The sequence below is a fragment of the Armigeres subalbatus genome, chromosome 2, assembly GCF_024139115.2.
Source record: "Armigeres subalbatus isolate Guangzhou_Male chromosome 2, GZ_Asu_2, whole genome shotgun sequence".
Taxonomy (NCBI): domain Eukaryota; kingdom Metazoa; phylum Arthropoda; class Insecta; order Diptera; family Culicidae; genus Armigeres; species Armigeres subalbatus.
This window is the reverse complement of record NC_085140.1, coordinates 164,080,793-164,108,660: the sequence shown is the minus strand read 5'-3', so window position 1 is coordinate 164,108,660 and position 27,868 is coordinate 164,080,793. Positions and strand designations below refer to the sequence as shown.

The window sequence follows — 27,868 nt, the reverse complement described above, 5'->3', positions numbered from 1 at the left end:
AACTTCGTCGGTGCGAGCTGGAATTACGTGCCGAAGTTTCGGCAGTAAATCGTGAATTAGCTGGAACCTTTACCAACCATGATACCCAGTGGCGTGATAATCCTCCAGCGGCACCACATGGGTGGAGCATGGGAACGCTTGGTACGAACGGTGAAGTCTACGTTGGAAACAATATCCGTCAGCAGGACACCTAATGAAGAAACCTTTCAGACACTTCTGACCGAAGTTGAAGGAATCATTAACTCCAGGCCCTTAACCTTTGTACCGTTAGAAACGGAAGATGACGAAGCGCTCACACCCAACCATTTCCTTATGTTGAGCTCTAGCGGTGTAGTTCAGCCAACGCAGTTGCCGTTGGATGACAGCGGACGTAAACTCAGGACCAACTGGGACCAAATACGGAGTCAACTGGATGAATTTTGGACAAAATGGATCAAAGGTTATCTGCCGATGATCTGCCGTCGTACGAAATGGTTCGACGATGTCAAACCGGTCAGCGTTGGAGACTTGGTTGTCGTTGTCGATGAAGGTGTGCGGAACAGCTGGACTCGTGGGAAGATTGTCAAGGCGATTCCTGGCAAAGACGGTCGGGTACGTAAAGTAGAGGTACAGACTTCAAATGGAGTGTTCCAGCGACCGGTTGCCAAAGTGGCAGTTCTTGATGTGGCTACTAGTGGTATGGCTGAGGATGACTAGCAGCAATACGGGTCGGGGAATGTTCGAGAGTACGCCTGCCTTATCCGTGTAAACCCATCTTACGCACTAATATACTCCAGCCGATGAAGAGGGCAACCTTCTACACAGCGACTGTGGTATATATAAAGATAAGGATAAGGACACAGAAAAACGACAACAAAAACAACAATCTAAAATCTAAAACATTGAACACGCGGTTGAATTATAAAATATTATTTACTTAAAATCAGCTAAAATTATGTAAGTACATATTATGAAACCTTCCTTAATTGAAATGATTAAATTATACTATGTGAACTAACTTTAATAATTGAAATTATACAGACGAGATCAAAGTAAACAGACAGTTGCGAACAGTAGACAGACAGACTAAAATTAGGACTATTAACGTGAGTAGTAAATTATGTACCCTAGTGCTAAAATAACGAAAAATTAAAATCCGCAGCTTAAAGCATTCTCCCATAAAAACGGGTTTGCTACGAAGGCGTCCGAAATCCTTCTGTCGTATCCGTCGCAACAGATAGCCTACTACAACCACACGACTTCATGAACTTATTGTATTAAGCCTAGTACTTATCGTAGCGCATCAACATTAAATTTTGATTTTTGCGAATGAGGTTAACAAATTTTCGCACACCGATTTTCAGAGTTTATCCCACTGCCAGGTTCTGGATAAAATGAATTGTGGAGAATTGAGTTGCAGGCTTTGGGAAGAATAGTATGAGCTTGAAATTCACAATCTGGGAAAATTTGAGTTTTACATCGAATATGCCTAAACCCTATAACTCAACGAAATGTCTGATGTCGTGAAGGGTATGTACGTTCTATGTGACCCCAAATAAGGCCTACCGTGAGTGCTCAAAACATTATGTAAAATTGTAAAGTGCTACAAATTCAAGAAAATTCAAAATGATGCGTTCTATATACAACTCTTGTCAGTTGGAGGGGTAGCTGAACAGTACCGCCAGAAGCTGGCGAATGAATAATGCTAACGGACCTGTTGGCCTGATGTACTTCTGTTGTAATGCGCCAGAGTAATAAATGTTGCAGACGAGGTAGGGGGTGCGGCCCTAACGGCAGTTCTCCCTATACTGCCGTGAATCGCATATCTGTCCCATCTTTGCTGGGTTTCCTATTCATATGGGACAAATATGCGATTCACGGCAGTATATTACTTGCGCAATTTCCTTCCGACGTGACAATACTTGAAGCACCTTGAAGCTAACAAATAATAGGGCAGTGCAAAAGTTGAAAACTGCCAATGCGCCTGCCCAATCTGCTTTGTCATATTTGGATAGAAATTCACTAGAATGTTGGATGATGTGAGTCACATTTACAAAAAGTTGGATCAACTTCAATCCGATACTCTAATATCCAGCCCTATTTTTAGACCAAATACTGAATACCGCCAAACCAAATCTGAACGGAAACCCAAAACTTGAAATAATATTTCTGCTCTCAAACTCTTGATTGGAGCATGAAAGCTTGGACTGTTTATAACTGTACTGCACTAACACCAGAACCAGTTCTCAATCCACTGCATATCGAATAATTTATTGCGCCGCAGTTTGAATGAACAAAGCTGCTGGCGCTCTTTAACTTTGGTTGCCTTCTATATAAATCGACGGCCTAGAGATCTATGGAAACCTGGGTCGAGAATTATAAAAGTTTCTGTTGTAAATTAGACTATAGGAGTGTATTTAATAATATGAAAAATAATGCCTAATCCTTTTCTGAAATTCAGACCTGGTCATGTGCAATCACATATCAGAAGGTATTAGATCTGATCTAATGTCGAGTAGTTTGTGATGTGGCGTTTATTAGTGGCTCTAGTTTAAGAAAATTAAATGCAAACGTGTTGATGTAAACGTTGAATGTCGAATAGATTAATTTTATTTAGTATTGCAAGGTACCAGCTCTAGACTATTGTATTCATAAATAAAGGGTAAATCCGTGCAGCAACAGCTATTTACGTAAAACGTTGCTAAAAGATTTTGATTCAGCACGAGTTGTACGTTCAACCAATGAGGCTTGTCAAGAAAATACACCTAGGTCTGTTGAAATTAAGAAATTTGCTGGTAAAGTTCAGGTTTACCAGCAAATTAATTAATTTATAAATTCACATCTTTACAAATACTTCCTCAATATGCTTTGATTTTTTCGTGATATCAACTCAGTGTTTTGTTGGTAAACTAAGCGAACCTGCCCAATCTCGCTCGTGTTCTATTTTTGATCTGACAATCATTTAGTTGATTGCAGCGTCGCACGCTAGATCGATTTCAGTTCGAGCTTGATGGCTTCCTTCAAAACTCATGAAACCGTTTCATTTTGACAATTTTTCAACATTCCCCTCAAATTGATCAACTCTCAGTATGTACAAACACAGCTAATTCCAAGACGAATCGATCAGTCAGGAAATCTTGAAAATCAGTCCAACCGTTCGTGAGTTATAAATGCCTCAAAGGAAAAGCAATCTCATTTTTATATATAGAAGAAGATAAGTATAATGACCAAAAAGAATGGACTTAGTGCAAACATTGATTTAAATTGTTTACAAAAGCAGAGTCGTTTTGAAAATTTAATGTTCAATTAGTCTTTGAATCTATTCAAATTAAGGGTTAGTTAGTTTTTTTGCCTTTGAAGTTTTCTTTTTAATTGAAGTGTTTAATTTCTATACCCGATCGGTACATTATACACACTTCTCCTAGCGATGCAGTGTCGCAGCCCTCTTAGCGAAATGCGATTTTCTCGAAATTATGCCTTTAAAGTTGGCGGACATCATAACTCAAAAACTTTACTTTTACTTATGGGTCCTGTACCCCCACCCCAAGTGGTGCAAAGGGCCGACTCGAAAGATCTCCATCCTGGGTGATGCCCAGCTATCGCCTTAATCTGTTGCTAAGTTAGGTTTTGGTCGACTTCTTTTATTTCTTTGCCTCTGGGGTGCACTGGGTCTGCCACTGCTGCGAAGTCCAGCTGGGTTCCAGTCTAGTGCATGTTTACAGTCTAATGCTTACCCCTACGAAAGGTGTGGCCGACCCAGCCCCACTTTCGTTCCCGAATTTCAGTTACTTTCGGCCTCTGGTGACAACGATAATGGAGCTCGTTGTTTTAGATCCAGTTGTGAGGCCACGGTTTGAATTCTTGACATTTTTTTCTGTCGTCGTACGAAGCCGTTTTTCTTGATGAAAATGGATCTTTGAAATTTTGTTCAAAACGTAGCCAATTTTATTTTTTTAATATTATCAAAAAATCTTACGCATTATGACAGGAAATTTATCGGAGAAAATGGAAAAAATATCGATTTTCTTTTAGCTCCAACGGTGCGGCCTCTATGATATCCACCAATTACCAGGCTGTCGAATGAAGTGCCCCGCTACATCTGGTGTAGCGGCCACGACCATGTCCAATGCAGGCCGAAAAATATTTTTTGTAGCGGAAAAACAGCAGAATAAACTTATGTTTTTCATCCTTGTCATACTTTAATGTGTACAATTCTTTAAAAGAAAATCCCAAAAATTACGTCTCAGAATCGTCTAACCCGTTAATAAGCAACTTTGTGATTTAATACATTTATAACGTACTTCTGTTTTTATTTCTGAAAATTAATTAGTTGTTAAATGTATCGACCAAAAATGTCTGATTAACGTTCCTTGTATCAACGCAATCTCATTCCAACGTTGACATTGGCACCAATAGAAAAAAAACCGTTGCCATTGGCCGTGCATACTTTCCTTACAACTTACAGCTCTACAGCCGAAATTATGTCACCCTCGTGCGACTAAAAATAGTTCTCAGCGACACATCTCGAATTTCCCCTTTCCAATACGCCTTCCATCGATCTCATTTATCACCATACCACCGAATGCGTGAGGAGACCAAAAGTGGTGTTAGCTGTTAGCAAGTCCGAAAATCGACTGGATGGACTTGTGAATTGTGATTGGTATCACATTCCGAGGCGTGAATTGAATATTGTCTCGCCAGTCTGCCAACCAGTTCCATATTTCCCATATGGGTATGCTACCACCCGAGCAAAGCTCGAGATCGATAACTTGTTTTTATGTTGTGAAAACGTTGAATTTGATTACTCATGTAGGTTGATATCTTCTTGGTCGTTTTTCCGGTTAATAACAAATCGTATAGCAATAGCACAAACATCTTATTGTGACCTCAAACAGAAAACTATTCATGTTATCGATAAGAGGGAAATCGAAATCTATTTTGATGTTGATTAATCCGATAACACAATAAGTAATCAGTTTGATGTCATAACATACAATTTAGAAATCTACAGCAAAATGAGATCAAAATATGTAATCGATCATGGAGATTGAAAACTGAAAACAAATTATTAATTCTAAATATTTTATGTCCTCAAAATGTGTTCCCAATTTGCTCTAATTATGTTGTCAGACTTTGCTCGGGTAACGTGTCGATTGGGAACAATGCGCGGACATCAGTTGAAACCATACAACTCAAGATCCCTCGTTGCTCTGGGGTGCTGCTAATGGATTACTTCAACAAGAACGGCTACCGTGGTGGCCGATGTCTTCTTCCGTGCTTAGGTGCCGATTCGATTTTTTTCAACGAATTCCAAACGAAAACGTTTTAATTGTTGTTTAAAGCTTCTATAATATAATCTCGATAGTCATTCACAAAATTAGCGACATTGTAAATTTCGCATTTTGATGTTTCTCCATTATTGTTTTTCGTTTCTAATGAGGTTCGTTTCATTTCTAATGAATTTCTCGTACAACAAAGTTGTACCGAAAGGCTTTCATTTCACTCCGAAACCGAACTGTTTATATAAGTCTCGGAGACCCATAGTGTTATACACCAATCGACTTAGCTCGACGAGCTGAGCAAATGTCTGTCTGTCCGTGTGTATGTATGTGTGTTTGTGTGTGTATGTGTGTGCACAAAAACTAAGAAAAACATTAGACAACTTTTCATATACTAATCCTTAACCGATTTTCTCGAAACAAGTTGCATTCGAAAGGTGGTAAAGCCTAGTTGATCACTATTATAATTTGATAACGATCGACCGTTGCCTTTAAATGTTGTTAAGAAAACGGTACATCGAACTGTATTAGCGCCATATAAGGTTGCTGTCTTGGCTAAATGCGAGAAAGGCAGTATCACTACTCGGTGATTCAGGTTGGGTTTTTTTATATGGGACTGATATGCGATCATAGGCAGTAAAGCTTTCACAAGTTTGCTGTAACTGCAGTAATCAGCTAGATTAGGATCAAACAAATAGTATTTCAATAGACTTCGGATTTTGAAAATTAGAGTCTAAAAAACACTAAATTCTAAGGGATAGGAAAAACCAAATTTCCAAATATCGAGGATGATCAACACTCACATGTGATGTTACTATCAATTGATAAAAACTCGCTAGCGAGTAAGCATTGTTTTAGAATGAATCATTTGTTTGAGAAACTGCATACATCCATTTTCCACAATTCCGAGAAAACTACAAATGAATTGGCACCGAATCTTTTGATTTCTTCGATATAGATCAATAGTTTTTGGCAAAACTCAACATCTTGGGGCACTTACAGTTCGCAAACTGCAAGCAGTACTCCATAATTGCTTTTCAAAGTGCGTGCACATATGTAGGGTATAATGTCCAATAGTGGCCTTTATGTAGTTTTTTTGCAGATGGCTGGAGATATTCAATTAACCAAAAACAGTACCGCAGCACGGTTCAAGAGGATACTGCGCTTTATATTTAAAAAATATAGATAGCAAACTGCCAAAGTTCAAAACATAACAACTCAATTTGGGTATCTTCCAACTAGCATATTGTCTCCGGGTAGACGTCGCTGTTATATATTCATTTAATTGAATATGAAATTTGCGCATCCTGCGTTGAATGGTTCAGTTTAGCATTCCAGTAAGAATATGTCCAGTGCCGATGCCATTCATCAGTTGGTTGCCTCCATTCGCAGCACATATTTGCCGTTTTTATTAGCGCACACAGTTGCCGTCATCCTCTTAATTTATCATACAGTGCCACAGTATAGTAGAGAGATACATTCACAAACGGACTGTCAATTTGCGTTTCAATTAGAATATCATGATATTTTGCGAGTCAGCATATCTAGAGTTCAACGGTGAGTCCGATAGTTTACAGAAATACGAGAAAGGCAAAAAATGTATATTTTGGGCGATTATTTGGAGAACGAAAAATATTCATGCACAGTATTCACTTTCAAACAACGGATAAATATAGTTGAAATTCAATAAAAAATTTGTTCTTTTTATTCTATTTCTATAGTTACTCTTTCTACTGGAATTTGGTCTGCTTTTCAACTTAGTATTCTATTAGCATTTCCTCAGTTGTTAATTGAAAGCTTTTCTATGCCCGCTATTGCACGAGTATGTATGTATCTTTATTTATTTATTTATTTATTGTGTGATTTCATCAACAGACTACAATTAGCCCTAATGATGTATGTAAATACTAATTAATACTAAAAACGCACATAGTCAAGAAAATATAACATAGAAGCATTGTCAAGATAAAAAATTAAAACAAATAAAATGCAGCCTTATCACATACAATCAACGAAAAAATTCAGAAAATCTACGACGAAGAACATTCCGCGTCAAGTTGAAGTCGAACATGGAAGAAACTCTATTAAACGTTCTCTGGAGGCCGTAGATTGCAGTTTCTGCACCGTAGTTAGTGCGACGAAGGGGCAGCCTCAGCATCGAATTGTTCCACAGCGGTCTTGGTTGAACGTTCATGTAGACTTGTTGTAAAATTCTTTTCCATTCTATTCTTCCTTGAGGTACATTAGCTACACGTAAGGCTCTGCCCACATCCCGGCGGATACGCAGGGGCTCTAACGCAATCAAGCGACAGCGATCCTCGTAACTAGGAAGATGCAGCGGGTCTCCAGTTTAGTCTTCGAAGCGAAAACCGCAGGAAACGCCGTTGAATAGATTCAATACGTTCTACACCGTTGTTGTAATACGGGCTCCATACTGACGAACAATACTCTAGTGTAGAGCGCACCAAAGAACAGTACAGCGATTTCAGACAATAGACGTTCGTAAAATTTTTCGCCGTTTTCATGACAAAGCCCAGGGTTCTAGACGCTTTGTCGACAACGTATGAAAGGTGGTGTGAAAATGTCAGTTTCTTCTATCTTGCATGCCAAGTGCCTACATAGACCGGACCCAGAATCAAACTCGCCGTTTCCGGATTGGAAATCTACGCCTTTGCTCACAAGACAATCTGGATACCCCGAAGAGTTTGGTTCTACAAACAAGTGATGCGTTTAAAAAAAGACCAGTTTAATCCACCTAGCGCTGATGATGCCTTTCTCGTTCATTATAAAATGTATTAAGAAAATTGCATTAGAAAAGTCAAAATAGTACGCTAGGGGGATTGATCCCATTATATACTTTAATTTACATTTGTTTGCATTTATTTATATACATTACGGCTTGAATTTTTTTCATTTGATTTTGTTCATTTGTTTTATAACTCCGTTAAGCAATGACCGTTCAGGCCAGATTTTAATAACAATGAGACCGGATTCTCCGTCAAATGTAACTTGTTGCGGGAAAATCGGCCTGTACTGAGGTCCAAAAAGTGTCAAAGGTTACATACATACATACGTACATACAGACATCTGCTCAGTTCGTCGAGTTGGGTCGATTCGTATATAACACTAAGGGTCTAGGGTTTCTTTAAATTTTTTTTTTGGGAGTTGCGCTCCATTTTTTTATATTAAAGCTTTGTTAAAATGAATTGTAAACAAGATCTAGTTCTTCACTTTAAGGATGCGTTCCAATTATCGATGTTTATGCGCACTAGGGTGTCCAAAAAAACAATATGTACAAAAAGTCGTGGTGCTCAAGCATGGTTATCTGATGTCAAAAACGTCAATATGGCTGAAAACCATTAGACAATTGTAGAATCTCGATAGATTAGTAAATTTTGTAATTTTTAAGGTTTACTAAAACTTTAATATTTCAGACCCGTTACATTATTTTTGCAATCTGTTTTCTCTAAAACTTCCGCTATAAAACAATACTTTTTGAATGATACTTGATAAAGCATGAGAAATTTTTTTTTTACAGGTACAAGGCGATTTTCTGCTAAATTTATCGAAAAACTGCCTTTTTAATGATATTCAAGTGGTTTCAGAGTTCATATTATTGCATAACACCAACCGTATTACCATGTATGACCCATAGAAACCTCAAACAAAAAAATTAGCGGTTGGAAAAGTGATTAAAATGTAGCGAAAAGAGCCAGTATATGACAATAAGGGCGAAAACAACCTTTTCCTAAAATCGCTCTGTCGGAATCTAAACTATTTTTGAGAATTTCAGGTTGTTCTACAGAACTGCTCCAGTTGAGAAAAACTTTCATTAAAGGCTTGAGCACCATGGCTTTTCGGACATAGTTTTTTTGGAACACCATAATGCGCACTGCAATAGCAGAGGAGTTGTGATGGTTCACCTATTCACAGGCACAACCGTTTCGAGTTTCAATTGAATCATATCTATCAAATGCTAAAAATCGGTCGTTAAATAGCAAGTTAGCATTACATGTCATAAGACTAGTTAATTAGTACTATCGAGATCCCATTTAATTCTACTACTTAATAGTAATTTACAGACACTTATAGCACGTATAGTGTTGATACAATAGTAAAGTCCTCTTCACTGTCTCGTACTTGACTCGGCGAAGTCTATCATCGATCATAAATCATTTTGACGAAAAATGATAAATTATCATATTATTAATCGTCAGGTATCCGGATAGCGATATCGTTCAGGTATCTAAATGTATTTAATCGATTTAATTGATTAGTAGTAAGTTCCTCCCATTGAACACCTATGAAGTAATGATGTAAAACTAGCGACTTGTTTTCTTCACCATCAGAGTGGAAAGTTTTTCTAGCTTTTTATTTACATCTATAGGGGATAGGAGGCACACTTAATTCTTGAGCAAACATACGGAGTGGTTTTATGAAATCTAGCTGATTTTTATTCTATCATTTTTGAGCAACATATGGTTAGGCAGAAGATGTAGCTGTAGTGATAAAGGTCGATGAACACATGCGTATTTTAAACGCCGTGACCAACCACGCAAGTGCGGCACACATAATCGAATGGATGACTCTCGCTCGTGTGATACACTCAATTTGATGCTGGACGTTTCGTACCGCAGTTGCGTGACCGTGTCATTGAGCTTGAATATATTGGATTGAAACAGACTAAATTATTTTCAACGAAGATTTAGATCAAAAAAAGATAATTACCTATTTTCCGGGTATTGACCACTCGACGTGGACATTAACTACAATACATTTTTGGAATTCGAATCTTTTACATGCTGCGCATATGAACATTTTGCCTTTGGAATGTTTTTGCTTTTTTTTGTCCAACAAAATTGTACCGAAAGGCTATAGAATTTTTCCAAAAAAGAACTTTTGAAGTTGCATTCGTCGGGGAAAACGGTCCCATTGAAAATTGGCCTGATCTGACATTGTATTTTGGAATTGTTGAAAAATCATTGTTTTTCCAGGGACCCTTGGAATTCAAAATAGAAAAACCTTTTTTTTCAGGAGTGGTGGCAATGCATATTATTTAATGCAAAAACATGCAAAATGATAGAAAGTTCCTTCCTTTTTAATGCATTTTATGATTCACGAGAAAATCATCATCTATGCATTTTATGATTCACGAGAAAATCATCAATCTAGTTTTTTTAACATAAAACAATAAAATTACTTTTTTTACAAAACAAAGATTATTTATTATTTTCTCAGACTCAGACAACGGCCTTGCATAAAAGTCTTCTCCATTCAGTTCGGTCCATGGTTGCACGTCGCCAACCGCGTAGTCTGTGGAGGGTTCGTCAACGTCGTCAAATGCTCGCTGCGCACCTCGCCTTCTTGTGCCCGTCAGATTGCTGTCGAGAACTGTTTTCACCGGATTACTGTCCGACATTCTGGCTACCTGCCCACCCCACCGCAGTCGTTTGATTTTCGCGGTATGAACGATGGGTGGTTCTCTCAACAGCGGATGCAACTCGTGGTTCATTCGCCTCTTCACCCCACCCTCTTCCGCCATTTGCACCACTCCATAGATGGTAAGCAGCACTTTCCTTTCGAAAACCTAGTGCACGTTGGTCCTCCATGAGCATCGTTCAGGTATCGTGTCCGTAGAGCACTACCGGTCTAATGAGCGTTTTGTACATAGTCAGTTTGGTACGGCGGCAAATTCTATTCGATTGCGTCTTGCGGAGTCCAAAGTACGTACGATTTCCAGCCATACAGCGTCCTAGAATTTCTCTGGTGGCATCGTTATCGAAGGTCACCAGTGAGCCCAAGAACACGAATTTTTCAACCACCTCGATTTCGTCACCACCAATACAAACTCGGGGTGGGTGGCTTATGTAGTCCTCTCTTGAGCTCTTTCCTATAATGTACTTCATCTTCGACGTATTGATGAATAATCCGATCTGCGTTGCTTCCCTCTTCAGTCAGATGTAGTTTTCTTCAAACTTCTCAAACTTACGTGCTGTAATATCAATGTCGTCGGCGAAACTAAATAGCCGAACGGACTTCGTGAAAATCGTACCACACGTACGGGATTGACCCTGCCTTCGTATTACTCCCTCCAAAGCGATATTAAATAGCAGCCACGAAAGATCAGCATTACCGCCATCGGGGGTGACAATGGGTCTGGGGGGTGAGAATGGGTCATCGCCCTCACGTCGTAGAGCAAAATCGTTCAAAAAGGTCTCTTATATTTTAGTCTTCTTGCCCTCAGATACATTCAATCCATTATACAATCTATTCTCACCCCCATTCGACCCATTGTCACCCCCGACGACGGTATTAAACCAAATTCAGTTTTGCTAAATATTACAAAAACCCCTGCACAAGAAAAATGTCGGGAACTGGACTTAAAATAATATACACCGTGTAAAATTTTAATTACCCTGGTGTCTACTTTCCCCTATATATGGTATAGCTGATTAAGATTGGAAACACATGATCGTGTTACAAGTCGTGTGGATCATTTGAACCATTATGCGTTATAGGAAATACTGGATCAGTGCGGTTTGGTTGGGTTTGATTGTGGATCGAATAAACATGTTTCATAGAGTAGTTGCATTGCTTTAGATTTTCATTATCCTCCATCTTCTTCTTCTTATTGGCATTACATCCCCACAGTGGGACAGAGCCGCCTCGCAGCTTAGTGTTCATTAAGCACTTCCACAGTTATTAACTGCGAGGTTTCTAAGCCAGGTTACCATTTTTGCATTCGTATATCATGAGGCTAACACGATGATACTTTTATGCCCAGGGAAGTCGAGATAATTTCCAATCCGAAAATTGCCTAGGCCGGCACCGGGAATCGAACCCAGCCACCCTCAGCATGGTCTTGCTTTGTAGCCGCGCGTCTTACCGCACGGCTAAGAAGGGCCCCTTATCCTCCATAAAGTTTCTTTTATAGGGGTTTTTGAAATGTTTTAGTTCATTTCACATATCTCCATAAAAAACTCATTTTTCTTTTTGCGTTTCATGTATACTAAGTACTCACGTAAAGGCTGTATGATCACTCCATAATCGTATATACCAATCGACTCAGCTCGATGAATTGAGGTAATGTCTGTTATGTTTTTTTTCTTCTTCCTAAGCAATGGAGGGGGAATCTGCTCAACAGACATCCTGGGTTGTCCAGGAAGTGCGGGGTTAGGGGCCACCTCCAACGAGGGAGGCAGGACTGCATCCCCGACCCGCTAAACCGTTTCCATTGCCGCCAAGCCCATCGTCCCTTCGGTACAACCAGAAAGTAATGCTTCAAAGGGGGGCCAGTGCATAACGCACCTCGAGGTTAGCTGCGTGTCCTTGCAGCATAGAACATCGTGACAAGCTTTTTTTGAAGAACACTATGGTATCGTGCCTGCAATGTCTGTTATGTATGTATGTATGTATGTATGTGTGTATGTGTACAACATTTTGTAGACACACTTTTTGGAACTTAGCATTGGCCGAATTACTCGAGCTTGACCCGTAATGCTGGGTAGACACCTTTACGTGGTGTGTTACGGAGTAAGATCTACCACGGTTACATTGCCAGCTACAGGCAAATCCTGACCCAACGAATACCTTCCTCATTATCCAACTCCGTGGTACTTATGAGGGTGTCGCTAAGTCGGTGGCCTCTCGTTAAGTAAGTACTACATCAACACTTCCTTCCTCTCCCTAGTTACGGTGAAGATGGGCGTGGCCAGGAGTAGTAATCCTCATGCTTTTGTTATTTTTGTACAAGACTGGAATCAAGGACCACTCCCCTTCTTGATTTCTGATAGCATTCTAGATAAGGATCTCAAAAGTAAAACATGAGTATCACTAGTGTCCAATCTACGAATTACACCGTAACAATGTTAATGCTAATGCTATGCTAATGCTCATGCTTAGCATTGGCCGAATTACTCGCAACAAGTTCCACTCGACGGGGAATCCTGTCCCATTATTTGCTATTGAAAATTGGCCAGAAATTATGGCCAAATACTATTTTTTATGCGCAAAACACGATGAAAATATATTTTTTGAAATATTTTTGCACGAGAAAGGCACCAACAAGAGAGGATTAATCAGGGTTTTTTTTTCTTGAGACCAAATTTTGTTTTAGAATCATATGTTCGCACAAAAAACGAATGAAGGGGGTTATACGCAAAAGAGTGTAAGTGACCAAAATTTTGTTTCTGTGAAATAAAGCTGCAAAGTATTCAAATAACTTTTTGTTCCAAAAAAATGTATGAAAGTTAGAAAACACTTTATTGACGCGAATTATTAGATTTCTTCTGAACAACGTTTTTAACAAAATTTATATAGTTTTTGGGACATTGATCATCATTTAGAAAATGGCTATGGTTCCGAAGATATTCATGGGAGTACTAGGCTGTCCTCCGATATAGTTTTTTTTTGCTATTTAATATTGGCGCGTCGAAATGTTTCAATGAATACTTGTTTCTGAGTGCCGACACGATGCAAGAGATGTGTTGCGGGAAAACATCGATTATCTGCTGATTGTTTGTCCATATTAGTAGCATTAGTAGCAGAATAACAATTTTGTTTATCAGATTCGTCTCAATCATCGATACCGTCACATAAAGGAATTGTTTGTATATACTACCACGCGCCATCATTGAGAAAAATCACCCAGAAAACTACATACGACTACTGCACACGCCAAATACCTTACATACCGGTGGAACCGGTATCGCGACGATAGCCTGCCCTACCGGATACATCGAAACTTGTTATTAAGTTTGAATGTGTCAGGTTGGAAACCCGCCTTACCGCTGACTTAAGCAACTGACTAGGCAAATTTCTGGATTTCTTTCATCCTCTCACATCAACCGTGTCGCTTGCTTATACGGTGTTGTGAAGCCAAGACGGCGTCAGTCGTAAACATCCCTGCTGATTGATCGTGTGCGATTCGGTTCGCTTGTGAAAGGTCGTAATCGGATTTTAGTGGGGAAGTACAGGTAATTCCTGTTTCTATTAGTTAAAAGCTTACAGCAAAAGAAAATTTCTGGTATAAAGTTAGTACCATAACTTTCAAAATTTATAACAAACTATACGCTGTTAGTTTGTTGTTCAAATAATAACGTACTAACAATTCATATTTGCACAGATAGAAAAATCCACTGAAATTTACGCTAAAAATCATGCACATAAATGGAACGCCATTATTAGCGTAATTCCACACGGGATGTTGCCTAAATGTATACAATTTTTGACGTGAATCGTCAATATTGAATACAAGTTGTAAGCAATCTTGTTAGCAAGAGGATCATTTCAGCGTATAATGGCGTAAATTTCCGCATGTCAGGTTTTACGCGCTGTTTATTTTTCATAACTTTTTTCTGTGTGCACTTTGGATCACCCCACCGTTCCAATCTTTCTTAAAACATGATGAAGTGATATAGAACTTTGTGGATAACAAATCACAGAATCAAAACAAAACAGCGAATAAAGCAACCAGAATAAAGTTTTTCAGATGATCAGCTACCACAAGCTAAATTCTAAATGAAATGAATAAAGTGTCGTTTAAATTATTTGGATCCCCGGAATGTGAAGGTTTAATTTTGTGTAAATTAATTTCATTGTGTGTCCATTACAGTCAGAGTCTTGAAGGAAGTGTGCTGTTGTGAATAATGCCCGCCTAGCATTCAAAAAATAAATTAATAAGTATGTTCATATAGCGAGAATGCAAAACGAACCATAAAGGAATTGATAGAAAGATATTATTAATTCCGTCAATTTAAACTTCAGAGCTGTATTGGTTAGTTTTATTATACGTAGTTTCAGATGATTGACCGAGAAACCAGTTGTTTGTGTTGCCTATATTACAATTTATATGGCACGTGACAGCAGTCCGGAGCCAGTTTTTGAAGGCAACAACGACAACGGTGACATTTTGAGGCGTATCGTGAGTATCAGTTTGACAAACTTATTCGCTTGAAATGGCTCTCATCTGAATGGAGTACTGCATGCTGAATCTCAACTGGACGTCTCCAAGGCGGACGAATCGGGTCCCGGCAATAAAATAAATGATGATCGACGAGCCAAGAGCAGCACATTTCAAAACGTTCTACGCCCGACTAATTGACCCCAATTGAGAAGGATCTTCAATATGTTTTGCGTTATTCGTTCGTCTTTTGCTTGCATCACATTCATTTAAATTTCTATTGTGTGAAACTTTTACCATAAGCACACAAATGATTGAGTGACAATTTATTTGTTAATTGTTCTATTATCTCAGGTTCTATTCAGTATACAATAAACTGGAAGACGTTTACCATCCTGAGTTACAGTGGGTTACTTCGAATGAACTAAATCGGAGAAATAGTTTGCATTGAGCTTAATAAAATGCCTTTTTCTGATGATGTTGTTGGGGTTGCTATTTTGACGAGCTCGGTGGTCTAGTGGCTACCGCTTATGCCTTATAAGCAGGAGGTCTTGGGTTCAATTCCAGGCTCGTCCCTTTCCTACTTTGTATTTCTATCTTAGTTCTTTCTGTGTTTCACATTCTACCAAAACGATTCCTACTGTTATAACCTTCCGCACAAACCCAAAACCTCCCGTGGCAGCTATGAGAGGTCGTAGAGTCGTCTCTACATCTTTCTCAAGTAGGTGTCCAACAAACCACGGGGAACGTAGCCAGGACAGATCTCGAATATTGGAGAGTGCATTGCTTCTATCTAAGAGATAGTGATTAGTCCTAAAGAAATATCTGTGGTAACGGATGAAAGTGATGCTACTCTCTCATACAATAGTCTTGACTTGTACCACCTACGAATTTGTGCGAATTGCTCAATGCTAATTCTAATGCTAATGTTTTTGGGGTTGCTATTTTTGCAGTAATGCAATGCAAGGACATAATCACTGATTACATTGTAATTAGACTTGCCTGCAATCAGTAAAACTTAAAACCATGCGGAAAGGGCCAACACCAGTAGCCTTACGAGTAAAATCGTAGGATTGCCAGTCCGGAGAGAGCGATATTCGGGTTGGAAACTTTCTCGACATCCTGGGCCATTGTATTCATTGTACTTGCCATACAAGATACATAGCTATGCAATGACGGGCGTAGAAACACTTTCAATTAACAACTGAGGAAATGCTAATAGAATACTAAGTTGAAATGCCGGCCAGCAACACCACATCAAACTATTTTGCTTGCTGCTGTTACTGTTGTTCGATATGTCACCAACGCCACCTTACGTGCTACGCTGGCTCTATCTCGTCAATGGGGACCTGGGGAGCAAACTCTAAACAATGCAAAAACTTTTTAAAACAACCTTATTTACAACACCTGTGTTAGGTGAAAAGTGATTTCCCTTCGATCATGTCTTCTATTGATGCAACTTGACACATCTGTAATCAGCCCTGTAATCAGGTTCATCGACCTTTCGCTGCAATGTCCCAGGCGTGCTGCCATTAGAGTAACGAAGTTTCTCGCTTGACACAACGCACATCGCACATCCTTTTCCGGAGATTCAGCCAATTCTGCTTCATACGATGTGGTGCGGTATGTACTGTTGCCATCCTCAGACACATAAGTCGATGTACTCACTCAATTTCTTGATGTTGTATTCATCCTCTTCTCTAGTGCCTTTGTCCATGCTGAACCCCGTACCTGATTATGGACAACACAACTCCTGCGTGTCGGAGGTGTCCGAGTCATCACCGTAGGAAATTATTTGTGAAAGAGATCTTATCGCTAGCGAAGCCTTATCCCAAACATTTAACGTGGCTCGTAAAATTGAGCTTATCGTCAATCAATACGCCTAGACGCTCAAGAGATCGTACGGACCTAATAATGCAGATTCCTAAAGGGTAGTTAAAGTGAAACGCGGAGGCATCACACACCGTGTTATTTTTCCTATCTTTTGTCTCTTCCTAGCTTTAATTTTGAAGCGGCGAACTTTAATTTTCAGTTGTTTGATGTAATATTTGTTTTGTTTTGCGATGAGATGAATATATGTTCAGTGAGGTGAAAAACGGAACAGTGCCCCTATTTGTTATAGAAAATCCCAGATTAATCCACCTAGCAGTCAGATGCCTTTCTCGTGCATTATAAAATATATTGAAAAAATCTCATTAGAAAGGTCATAAATGCTCTTTAGGGGAATAGATCACATTTTTTCGATCATTTTGCATGTTTTTGAATTGATTAAAATGCATTGACACCATCTGAAAAAAAATCGGTTTTGTATTTTTTTTTTCAAGGGGGTCAATGATTTTTCAATATTTCCGAAATGCAATATCGGGCCAATTTTTAATAGCAAACAATGGGACCACATTCCCCGTCGAATACAACTTGTTGCGAGTTAATCGGATAATGCTAAGTTACAAAAAGTATGTCTTGTACACATACACACACATACATACACACAGACAGGGGGCAGCAGGGGCTTTGTCCAAGGGCTTGACGACTTCTCCCCATGGCCACTGCGAGTTAGACCGGGACCATCGTCCCTAACCCCTAATCCCAAGGCGTTAAGCGACCCGTGCCGAGGGGATGCATGGCCAGGGGGTGAAATAATAAGCTAGACCTTTAATGGAGCCTGTGGGGTACCTGGGCACCCTCCACAGTAATTATCCCTTACCGCGTCATGCTGGGCTCTGGCGTGGTGGACCTCTTTTCCCGAGCAACTCGTGGGGCCAAAATGAAAAACCTAGTCAATTCTTCAATTAGTGGTAGTAGTGTAGGCGACGACCCCTTCGCAAGAGGTGGGTTGTTCAGGTCTCCGCTTAGGTGCGCAGCGCCAGTGTGGATCACTTAACCTTCCTCTCGGCTAAAAAAACGCCGTTTATCGGCTATCGCCCAAATCGTCTCGGAGCTACACAGAAGGTGGCGCGTGGACTCAAGGATGGCTAGTTCAGGCGCAAATAAGAGGTGGTCCAAGGGATCGGAGTCGGCTTCATGGGTCATACCGGTGGTCATGCTCTGTGGTCGAACTCGATCCTTTTATCGAACAAGTGGCCGCGCGAAGAACAACATGGTATCGTCGCTTTCGCGGTGTCGGTCAACCGAGCGGGTTCCGAACCCATAGACGGAAAGGGCTCCTCGTCAAGGCTGGGGCACTGGGGCAGGCGTATGCACTGCGTCGGAAAGTCCCTCTGTGTGATGGCGAGTTGGGCCTATCGTAGAAAGGTCAATTTGGGGTGCACGCGGCATCATCATTCTTTATACCAGTCGTGCAGAGGGAAGCAGGCGCACCCTTCCCACCTTCCGAGGACATAGGGCGTGGTAAAGCCACCTGGAAACCCGGAAACGCGCTGGCACGATACCATGGTGTTCTTCTAAAAAAGCGAGTTACGATGTTCGATGCTGCAAGGACACGCAGCTAACCTTGAGGGTGCGTTGTGCACTGGCCCCCCTTTGAAGCATTACTTTCTGGTTGTACCGAAGGGACTATGGGCTTGGCGGCAATGGAAACGGTTTAGCGGGTCGGGGATGTAGTCCTGCCTCCCTCGTTTGCTGTTGGAGGTGATCCCTAACCCCGCACTTCCTGGACAACCCAGGATGTCTGTTGAGCAGATTCCCCCTCCATTGCTTAGGAAGAAAAAAAACATACACACAGACAGACATCACCTCAGTTTGTCGAGCTGAGTCGATCGGTATATAACACTATAGTGTATAACATTATAGTATATAACACCATGTATGGGTCTCCTGGCCTTTCGGTACAACTTTGTTGTACGAGAAATTCTAAAAGATAAGCAGTCAATAATGAAAATGATGATGATTTGATGATTGTTCGTGCTTCCCGTATTACGTTAAATTGCATCACTTTCAATTATAACAAATTTTTGGATGAAATGGTCTCAGCGTGTGTTATTTACACTGCGTAAGTTTCATCGCCGAATATCCAGGTTTTTCAACATTACAATCGAAGGAACAGCACGTGCGCGAGAAAATGTTGCACACTTGCGCCAACAATTACGTCTTACAAAAAGATGTTAGTTATCGTGTTTCGTGCCAATTGTCCCAAAAACACCTAGAAGTATCCAAAATTCGTTATTCAAAAAAAAAATGTACTGACCTTCGCGTCAATATTTTCGATTATTTAATAGTCTTCAGGTCAAATGTTCCAAAGAAAATTGTGTTGAAAATTGGCTTGACAAATGGATTGTGATTGATTTGACTATGCGTCCAATTTGGGAATCACGAGCTCATTCAGTAGCCGCTAGGTTGCGGAGGTCCTTCGTAGCTTAATTGCTAATTGGTTAAAGCACCAGTCTAGCGTACTGAGGGTCGTGGGTTCGAGTCCCACCGAAGGGAAAGTGGTTACCTCCAATACATTTTTCAAATCTTTTTTTATATATCTCTTTATTAAAGAGGCTTGCAGCCCTAGGCAGGATTTTTCAAATCAATATCAAGACAAAATTTTCAAAACGACTTATCTGCTTTTGTAAACAAAGATTCAAACGACGATTTGACGAATCTGATAGCTCTCCCACGCAAACCAACACTACAGGGAATGTAAAATAACAACATTGCCAATGACAACAACATTATCCTCTCTTGAAAATGTTGGGACAAACTCAACTCGCAATAAGTGTTTGTCCCAAACTGCAGCAGAATATGACAAAGATCTCCTGCCACGCATTTTGAGAAATAATCGGATATCGATGATGTTTTTGGTTAAATAAGTATCAGTTATTACAGTTCAGACATGAACTTAACCATCTATTGACATGATTTTTGTTTAACTTCTGAAATTTACAAGTTATCGCAGTTTGAAAAGTTCACAACAATTACCTCTCCATGTTTGTTGCAAATAAAATGGAACGCAACAATGTCTTTATCCTCTGCAGATGAGGACAAAGAGTTATCGCTATTCTCTTTTGTTGCTTATTTTTTGCATTTTTAGCGACAATTACATTCCTTGAACACTACCAATATGTAGATGAAAGTTTCCGCTACCTGTTGATGGTGTTGGTTTACGTGGGAGAGCTACCAGATTCGTCAAATCATCGTTTGAATCTTTGTTTAGGGATCGTTCAAAAATTACGTCCATCGTTTTTCGGCATTTTCAACCCCCCTCCCCCCCTCATGTCACAAACTGTCACAAATCATTGACTCCCCCCCTCCCCCTGTACGTACGTGTGTCATTTTTTTTGTGATTATTTTGATTTTTCTTTTTGGTACACTATATTTACAATAACATAATGAGTTATGTCCCTTTTTAACAGTTTGAATACGTTTTTAAAATGCGTTTTAAAAAAAAATAAGTTGTTCCTAAAATGCTTTCAGTATTTTTTCTTGTGGATGGACGTCACAGAAGACGAACCCCCCTCCCTCCCCCTGTCACAAACTGTCACAAAACTCTAACCCCCCTCCCCCCCTCAAACCTTGGACGTAATTTTTGAACGGCCCCTTACAAAAGCAGATAAGTCGTTTTGAAAATTTTGTCTTGATATCTTCCACATAATGTACATATTCACATATAAGTTTTCACAACATTTTAAATTAATGTCCAAGTCGGGTGGATTAATCCCCGGAATACAGGTAATTAACTTTGATTGAAAAGAATATATGTTTAAACGCCCCTTTAGTTGATTGTTTATAGATTATCAACATCCGAAAATCTATTTCCCTCTTCTTAAGCGACATTATTCATGGACGTTTTCTATGAAGAAAATTTGAATGCCATGGTGAATGAAAGAAGATTGATAATGTAACGCAAAAATTTGCCATTTTCAGCCTCCCTCACACATGTTATCTCACTTTTTGTATAAAGAATCTGAATTATTAATATGGATCCCCTCCTCAAACGTTCCCCTTTAAGTTTTACGTAATCTATGGGATCTAACCACCTGTTTAATTTGCCCCATCAGATGAATATATTTGAAAACTGTTTAAGGACATAGTTGGAAGAGTACCATGATGGCAGTCAATATGGCACCGGAAATTACACGGGTCACCTCCCGCACTCCTCTCCCACCAACATTCGAATGCATCGAACAGCACCGAACAAAGTTTGATATTCAAATTACTAACCTGTTCACAGCATATTTATTCACTTCCCGTGATAATGAACATGTTTCTTCAAAGAGTCCAATGTAATTCGGCATGAATTTTAGCATAAATCGGCTTTTTCGTGCCAATTTAATAGCCGTTTGCGATTTGGTGGGCTTATCACTGCACTTCACTTCTTCTCAAAGGGCATTGAAAAAATCAAGTTTTCACATACTTCTCCGCACATGAGCAGCCCGAAATGTTGATGGAATGCCAATTAAACATCACTTCTTGAAATCAGTCACTTGTTTGAAGCGAAAACTTAATAAAAACTGCTATTTTTGACCGAAAAAAAAACACTAAAAACGGATCACGGAGCGAATGTAAACACCGGGACCGGCAGCAGCAAACTAATATGTAGGGTGGCTCAAAAAATATTTTGCTCCGCACGCTCAGTCGAATATGTTTCATATTCTGGGTGTCTTCCGATGGTTTGGGCTGGTTTGAATAGGGGCTTACCGTGCACAGGTCGTTTCAGGTTTGTATGAGAGTTGATATGGCGAGGTTGAATTTTACATTATTCTGATTGTGGCGCTTCGTCATTGGGCCCTGGCGAGGGGGGAGACCATATGACTGGATGAAATATTCAAGAGCTTTAATTCCATATAGACAATGCATATTGAATTGTCGTTCCGATAGTTGGGAGTCGATTCTAATCGAGGTTGCGAATCCTTAGCATGATAATTAGGCTTCTCAGAAGGCATCAGTGAAACGTGTAATTCAACAAAATAGCCAGAATTTGTCTGTGATATCTATCGCACCAGGAGCAGATACTACATACAAAAAGTGTGACATGACATGCGGGGTATAAAATGCTATTTTCGCGTTATGTAATCAATGCATCTTTCCCAAGGTGCGGTTTTCATTCAGCTATGTGGGTTCTCTTTCCGCCAGCGTTTGGAGGAGAGGAACTGTAGCCAGTGTAATGAAAGGTTTAGTTTCCCATACTAGCTTTCATACAAACTTTAACCGGCTTGTGCTCAATCAGTTTTTGTTCAAATCGGCTTTTGGAGGACACTCGGAGCATGGGACGGAATCGATTGAGCGTTTTGGAGCTGGGTCGTTTTTTGAACCACCCTACTAATATTCTTTGTTTTTTTATAAATACGAAACCAATACTACTACAGTATATGACAGTTTTTATTGTACCAACACTTTCAAATCTTTGTTTTGGTACTCAACCCACCTTCACCTTAAAATATGGTAAAAATCAAGAAAACTTACCTAGCATTGTAAACAACATAATTTTGCCATGGTATGACCACTAATGGAGAAATCATATTCTGAATGTATGACAAAGTAAAGCTTATTTTATGGAAGGTAAAATTAATAAGTTTCAATCTTTTGGAAAACATTTTTACTTTTTTGTCAAATTTAAGCGTTAAGAAAAAATCAATGCTTTTTACGCTATAAATTAGTTGTTTATGGAAGCATTTCAGAGTTTGTTACATTGATAGTAATAAAATGATCGAATTAACAAGAGTATTGCAATCTGAACACCCGCTTTTCTAATGCGCTCTGGTTCTCTTCTACAGATCTAGGGATTGAATCCAAAATAGAACAAAAAGTCTCTCACTTATCATCTCTGTAATTATATACATATACGATATGTAGCATACCGCGAGAGACTTTTCCCATTCCCGGTCCCCAATACAAAATGAGCAAGAACAAAGCTAGAATCATATCATCACTTCTCTGTGGGGGCTGCCAATACTATTCTGTTTTTTCGCACTTGTTTAATTTGTTATCATGCCTTGTTATCATTCGGAACAGTTTTGTCTTTCTTTTATCCGAGCTTTTATCGTTGTCCGTTATCTATTGAAAGCGACTTCTGCAATGCGTTCATTCATCGGCGTCGCTGCGGCCGCGTACCATATAGTGGGTGACGGTTGGTTATTCATTTCTGGGTCGCGCTTGTTGCAGAATGCAAACTGGATAAGGGAAGGAATAATCGAAAGGAATTTCAGTCTTTCTTTTGCCGACCAGTGCAAGAAACATATAAAACGATTTTTGGAAATTAAACTTGTAACATTCTGGCGTAAACACTCCTCCTTCCTCCTTATAACATTACATCCCCACTGGGTCATTGCCGCCTCGCAGAGTTCATGCAGCACTTCCCTTTACCGGACCGGGAATCAAATTCAGCCACTTTCAGCATGGTCTTGTTTTATAACCACGCGTCCTACATGCTCCTGTGTAGTCACACGATAGATAATTGACTTATTTTCTGCATACTGTGTACAATTGATTTACACAACATCGAATTGAACTAAGATTGTTTGGCCAATAAATTCAGCAAATACCGGCAATAATGTTAATTTAATCAAAGGTAATTGCCTATTTTCCGGGTATTGGAACACCCGACTTGGACATTAATTTGCTATATTCTGAAAAATCAGATGTGAATATGTACATTATGTGGAAGATTTTGATTTTGAAAAATGTTTTGGAGGTATCTACTTTCCTTAGATGGGACTCGAACCCGAACTGAGGGTCGTGGGTTCGAGTCCCATCGAAGAAAAGTTGTAAATTTAAAGTTATTTCATACATTTTTTCCGTATAAAAACTTATCGCCCGTTAAGCGCTCTATATATAAGGATTCGCGAATTTGAGTCTTTATTTTAATTTGAATGTATTTCTCTTCCAATTTCTTGGTCTGCATTTACCCTACTATATGCACAAAAAAGCTGAGCATAGTAATTCCAGAATTTATCATTCCTATTTTTTCAAGCTTCAACAAGTTTCAATTCTTTTCCACAGTCGCTATCAAAATCAATCCAATGCCACTGTTGAAAGCAATTAACACTTGATATTTAAGAAAAAACGATAGCACTGGTTCACGAAAAGGCAATGCTTCATGCTTGAACAGCATTCATCACCTCGCTCGTGCATGGCAACATCGTCGGGTGAGTTTTTAGTCTGGATTTAATAGCTCTAATGAATACTTCATAATTGACGGGATGTGCGATAAGCCATTTTGAAACATAAACTACAAAACATATTTTATGAAAGATCCTATGAATAATATAACACAGTAGACAAAATTACGAACCAATTAAAAAATTAAAACCATTGCGAAAAGAAACGTTAAATTTTTAATATTAATATTTTGCCTGCTTTGTACATTACACTACTGGGTTTTATCAAAGGAATTCTAAATAAGATTCATTTACCCAACCGGTGATTGTTAGATTTTCTAACAATTCTGTATAAGAACCTACCAAAACCTGTATAAGGCTGTGAACCATTCCACCGATTCGTTTAACTTTTAGTTAAAATTTGACATTCCGATGGTTATTTTCCCCTCGTGGTTAAAATTTTACTCCGAAGTCGACCCATTTGAGTTTTGACAGATTGATAGTTATTTGGAACGAAATGGATTTGGCGCCAATTTTCTAGCGAACAAAGTTTAACTATCGAACTGTCAAATCTAACCATGCTCCGGAGCAGGGTTATTTTTAAGCACGGCGGAATAACCATCGAACTGTCAAATTTTAACTAAAAGTTAAACGAATCGGTGGAATGGTTCACAGCCTAAGAACTGGGAATATGCGAAAAAGCTAGATTCTTGTATGAGATCTTACAATTTTGCAAGCTTTTCTTACAATAATTGTTTGTGAGCTTACATTTTTGCCTTTCTCGTACAACTAAGTTGTACCGAAAGGCTATCATTTCACTCCGAAAACGAACTTTTTATAGAAGCCTCTGAGACCCATAGTATTATATACCAATCGATTCAGCTCGATGAGCTGAGCAGTCTGTCTGTCCGTGTGTATGTGTGTGCATAAAAGCTTTAAAAACATTAGACAACTTTTCGTATTGTAATCCTAATCGATTTTCTCGCAACAAACTTCATTCGACAGGGGACAAAGCCTTGTTGATCGCTATTGAATTTTATAACGATCGGTCATTGCGTTAAAAAGTTATGAAGAAAATGGACCATAACAACCCCATATAAGGTTGGTGTCTTAACTAAATGCTAGAAAGGCACCACCAACGCTAGGTGGATTAATCTGGGTTTTTAATAAGAATTTTAAAATTTCTCATACCTAGTTCTTATACAGGTTTTGGTATGTTCTTACACAGAATTGTTAGACAATCTAACAGTCGCTGGTTGGGCTTTTTCGCTTAGTGATCATTAAGCATTTCCGCCGTGGTTTCACTTTTTACACTACCTACCTACACTACCTTTTTACCTTTCTCGTACAACAAAGTTGTACCGAAAGGCTATCATTTCACTCCAAAATCGAACTTTTTATAGAAGTCTCGGAGACCCATGATGTTATATACCAATCGACTCAGCTCGTCGAACTGAACAAATGTCTGTCTGTCCGTGTGTATGTGTGTGTGTGTGCACACGGAAACCGAAAAACATTAGCCACTTTTTCATATAGTAATTCTTAACCGATTTTCTCGCAACAAGTTGCATTCGACAGAGGACAAAGCCTTGTTGATCACTATTGAATTTGATAACGATCGACCATTGCGTTTAAAAGTTATTAAGAAAATGGAATCGAACTTATAAGCCTATAAGTATATAAGCCATATAAGGTTGGTGTCTTGGCTAAATGCGAGAAAGGCAGTATCACCACTCGGTGAATTAAGTAGGTTTTTCTACTTATAAACATTTTCCACTGATATATTTGGTGTTTTCCTTATTTCAACAAACTTGGTCTACCTACCCCAGGCCTAGGGTTGGTTGATCGATTTTTCCGCCGTTTTTGTTTGCTCATTACTTTTCTCTAGATTTAATTTTCATCGATAAAAAAATCATAAATGTGCTCAAGATTTTTCATAGGGGCGTAACTGTATAGATCGATTTTTCTTCGTCGATGTTTTCTTTTTATTATTGTACTAGATTTATTGTATTGTACTATTATTGTAATGGTTTAATGTGATAAAGGATGATTGTATCTTGCACCAGAATCAATAATCACGGTTGAAGCTTTTAAAAAAATTGAACTATTAACAAAATATAAAATCGATTAAGAGAAATCGATCAATACAACTACGCCCCTATGAAACTGAGCGCGAGATATGTATGTTTATGACAGCGAAACCCGTTTTTCGAAAAGTCCAGAATGAGTACAGACATTCCGAAAGTAAATCTCGGCCACCCATTACCGGTCTCCCCTACCCAGGATCGATCAAATATTCCACCCGACAATTCCCAACCTTCGAGCCGAGTCACCTCCAGAATAATGATGTTCTTTGTAACTCCGCCTTTTATCGTTAATTAATAAAGGCTTCGACCAGCTTTACGAATTAAATTGATTTCGATGTATGTGTGTTTTTGTGAAGGTGTACAACTGCCTGAAAAATCATACTCATTTTTAGCACTACATCTTCAACCGATTTGTTCGCGTTTGTATTCGATGAAAAATATTATTCTATTGTCCTAATGAAGTGAAAAATGCGACATCACCGTTGTTTCCGTAGGCAGGGAAATATGCCACAATACGCCCCACCCCTTTTTAATATTTTTATCATATTAGTCGTGGTTAAGAAAACATAACAAAACCAGGCATAACATTATGAAGGTTAGTTGAGAAACGTATCAAAATAATATACAGGAAAAAAACTGATTTTTCTCGCATTCGGATGAAATAGAGGAACTGATCCGTTTTCCATCTCACTGAACATATATTCAACTCATCGCGAAACAAACAAATACGGCACCAATTTTGTCGCTTCTTTTTGCTAGCATGTGTGCTGCTGAATAATGCTGAAAAAATCAGAAAAATAAGAATCAAATCAAATTCCTTTTCTTTGCCTTGTTTTTCGTGGGATGAATATCGGAGCTATAAGATGAAGTCCAGGAGCAGTAACCCCATATGTAACATGATATTACCTGAAATTTCGAGTTAGCGTCAGCTAGCATCGATTGTTATTATTGTTGATACCAAGAAAAATTTCGCTCATGAAAGTTTATAGCAGCATTCGCTTAGCTAGTTCATGTTGCTCCCTTAGTTACATTATTTTTCAAATGTTTTCGTTCATTGAAACATCCAAGCTAGTTATGGCTTACTCTTTCCTAATTGAGCGTTCAGCGTTAGAATCATGCTAATTAGTAGTTAAATAACCATTTATCAGCACTGTAAGATGATTCCTTGGTGAAAAATAGCGCCTATAATTAGCAAGGCATGAATCGAACTGTGATGATAGAAATGCGTGCTGTGTTCAATTTTCATACTGAAAGCCAATGTAATTTTGGCTACAAGCCTTTGAAACTGTGTCAAAATTTTTCGAACGCCAGTAAATAGACCAAACGTGAGGCCAGTGTGTCAAAATGTTGTTTTTTTCTTTTTTTCGCCGAAATATAGGGTAAATGATGTATTTTGGACATCCTTATATATTTTGGACTTTTGGATAGGGTAAATGATCCAATAGTGGAGGAATTATTCATTTTCCCTCAATTATTCCAATACTTATTTCGCTTACCTTGGATATGTATTCGATAGTTTTCCCCATCTATTTTAATGGAAAAATGCTTCCGTCGAATGCATTCCATGTATTCCATCTTAAAATGACAACTCCAATTATTGGTACATTGTTCCAATAGTTGCGGTATTTTTTAATTCGTGTT

At 39.0% G+C, this 27,868-nt stretch overlaps 1 protein-coding gene across 3 annotated transcripts in view; it reads left to right on the top strand.

Moving 5' to 3' along the window:
• Positions 1 to 27,868, top strand: part of LOC134211109 (alpha-globin transcription factor CP2) — a 139,384-nt gene that overhangs the window by 17,704 nt on the left and 93,812 nt on the right. Inside the window, exon 1 of one of the 3 annotated variants that reach the window (XM_062687729.1) lies at positions 14,131 to 14,233. The exons of the other annotated variants lie outside the window; for them this stretch is intronic. The gene's annotated coding sequence lies outside the window, so the exon portion shown is untranslated. Of the gene's footprint in view, positions 1 to 14,130; positions 14,234 to 27,868 lie in introns of those variants that run through there. 3 annotated transcript variants of the gene reach the window in all.